This window comes from Cherax quadricarinatus, chromosome 8 (assembly GCF_038502225.1).
Source record: "Cherax quadricarinatus isolate ZL_2023a chromosome 8, ASM3850222v1, whole genome shotgun sequence".
NCBI lineage: Eukaryota > Metazoa > Arthropoda > Malacostraca > Decapoda > Parastacidae > Cherax > Cherax quadricarinatus.
This window is the reverse complement of record NC_091299.1, coordinates 52,042,756-52,045,255: the sequence shown is the minus strand read 5'-3', so window position 1 is coordinate 52,045,255 and position 2,500 is coordinate 52,042,756. Positions and strand designations below refer to the sequence as shown.

At 27.6% G+C, this 2,500-nt stretch overlaps 1 long non-coding RNA gene across 1 annotated transcript in view; it reads right to left on the bottom strand.

Annotated features, from left to right (window-relative positions):
* LOC138852443 (uncharacterized) overlaps window positions 1-2,500 on the bottom strand; it is a 656,097-nt gene that overhangs the window by 652,457 nt on the left and 1,140 nt on the right. The window contains exon 1 of the long non-coding RNA XR_011391755.1: window positions 1,993-2,500. This exon is cut by the window's right edge and continues 1,140 nt beyond it. This is a non-coding gene — a long non-coding RNA (uncharacterized lncRNA). The remainder of the gene's footprint in view (window positions 1-1,992) is intronic.

The following is a 2,500-nucleotide window of genomic DNA, read 5'->3' as shown; positions in this document are numbered from 1 at the left end:
CAACGTACCAGCCGTATCCCACTGAGGTGGGGTGGCCCAAAAGAAAAAACTGAAGTTTCTCCTTTTAAATTTAGTAATATATACAGGAGAAGAGGTTACTAGCCCCTTGCTCCCGGCATTTTAGTCGCCTCTTACAACACGCATGGCTTACGGAGGAAGAATTCTGTTCCACTTCCCCATGGAGAATATATATATATATATATTTATATATATGTATATATATATATATATATATATATATATATATATATATGTATATATATGTCGTGCCAAATTGGAAAAACTTGCAATTTTGGCTTAAATAGCAACACTCTCCTTGCTGAATAAGGCAAGCGAAAACTTGTGCATGCATTTATTTCGCAAATGTCATTCTGAGCCTAACGAAAAGAATAGATTTAATTGTGTTTGCTTATTGTTAAATTATTGTAAACTTCTCTAAAATATAATTAGTTTGATTAGGCTAGATTAAATTGCGCTTGTTATCATAAGGTTAGGTAAGTTTTCTAAGGTTCTTTTGGTAAAAAATTATTAATTTTGAAATTAACATAAATGAAAAAACATATCTTTAAAAGTATATGAGAAAATTTTAGAAAGGACTTAATTTTAAATGAGTTCTTGCTAAGTGAACAATTTTACCTATTCGGCACGAGATACATATATATATATATATATATATATGTCGTGCCGAATAGGCAGAACTTGCGATCTTGGCTTAAATAGCAACGCTCATCTTGCCATATAAGACAAGTGAAAATTTGTGTATGCAATAATTTCGCCAAAATCATTCTGAACCTAACGAAAAAAATATATTTCACTGTGTTTGTTTAATATTCAATTATTGTAAACAAATCTAAAATATATTTAGTTGGGTTAGGCTAAAATAAATTGCGCTTGTTATAATAAGGTTAGGTAAGTTTTCTAAGATTCTTTTGGTGCAAAATTATAAATTTTTACATCATCATTAATGAAAAAAATATATCTTTAAACGTATAAGAGAAAATTTTAGAAAGGCCTTAATTTTAAATGAGTTCTTGCTAATTGACCAGTTTTACATATTCGGCACGACATATATATATATATATATATATATATATATATATATATATATATTTATTTATATAAATAAATATAAATATATATATATATATATATATATATATATATATATATATATATATATATATATATATATATATATATATATATATATATATATATATATATATGTATATATATATATATATATATATATATATATATATATATATATATATATATGTCGTGCCGAATATGTAAAACTGGTCAATTAGCAAGAACTCATTTAAAATTAAGTCCTTTCTAAAAATTTTCTTTTACACGTTTAAAGATATATTTTTTTTCATTAATGTTAATGTAAAAAAATTTAATTTTGCACCAAAAGAATCTTAGAAAACTTACCTAACCTTATTATAACAAGAACAATATATTTTAGACTAACCCAACTAAATATATTTTAAATTTGTTTACAATAATTTAATACTAAACAAACACAGTGAAATATATATTTTTCGTTAGGTTCAGAATGATTTTGGCGAAATTACTGCATACACAAATTTTCACTTGTCCTATATGGCAAGGTGAGCGTTGCTATTTAAGCCAAGATCGCAAGTTCTGCCTATTCGACACGACATATATATATATATATATATATATATAGATATATATATATATATATATATATATATATATATATATATATATATATATATATATATATATGTATATATATATATATATATATATATATATATATATATATATATATATATATATATATATATATATATATATGTATATATATATATATATATATATATATATATATATATATATATATATATATATATGTGTGTGTGTGTGTGTGTGTGTGTGTACTCACCTATTTGTGGACAGACACTTAAAACATAATTTAGGTTATTCTCATTTGGTCAGTTCAGTTGCTGCAGTACTTACCAGATATCAGTAGAGAATTAACATAAGCGTCCCAGGAGTCCGCTCACAATATGAAGTTGTTGCTAATCATCTTACTGAACTTGCACTTTCCGTAATTAGGCTGAGAGAATCGGTTGGCTGACGCACGTATGAAGGTCACACCTAGAAGCCATGTAGCCAATATTTAAGTAATTCACGTAACTTCGAGAGGTAACATCGAACAGGAACCAGTCACTGAGAAAAATTCTGAATTAAGGTGCCAAGTAGTTTAGTGAATGTTAGGTGGTAATTACTGGAATTATGAGGTAACGTGTGCAGTTTACGATTTAGCAGTGGAAGGGGGGGGGGCGGAGGAGGGCAAAAGTCAACAGTTGGAAGGCTGCTATTTAGGGATTTGGGGAAATGGTGCCAGATATCCCCGGCACCTTACAGTAATTACATTCCCCGCGTATCTAAGGCCCCCCTATATTAACGTATTGTTTCAAGACAAAACACATCACCCACACGCTCGCTTCTCTGTTATTTATGT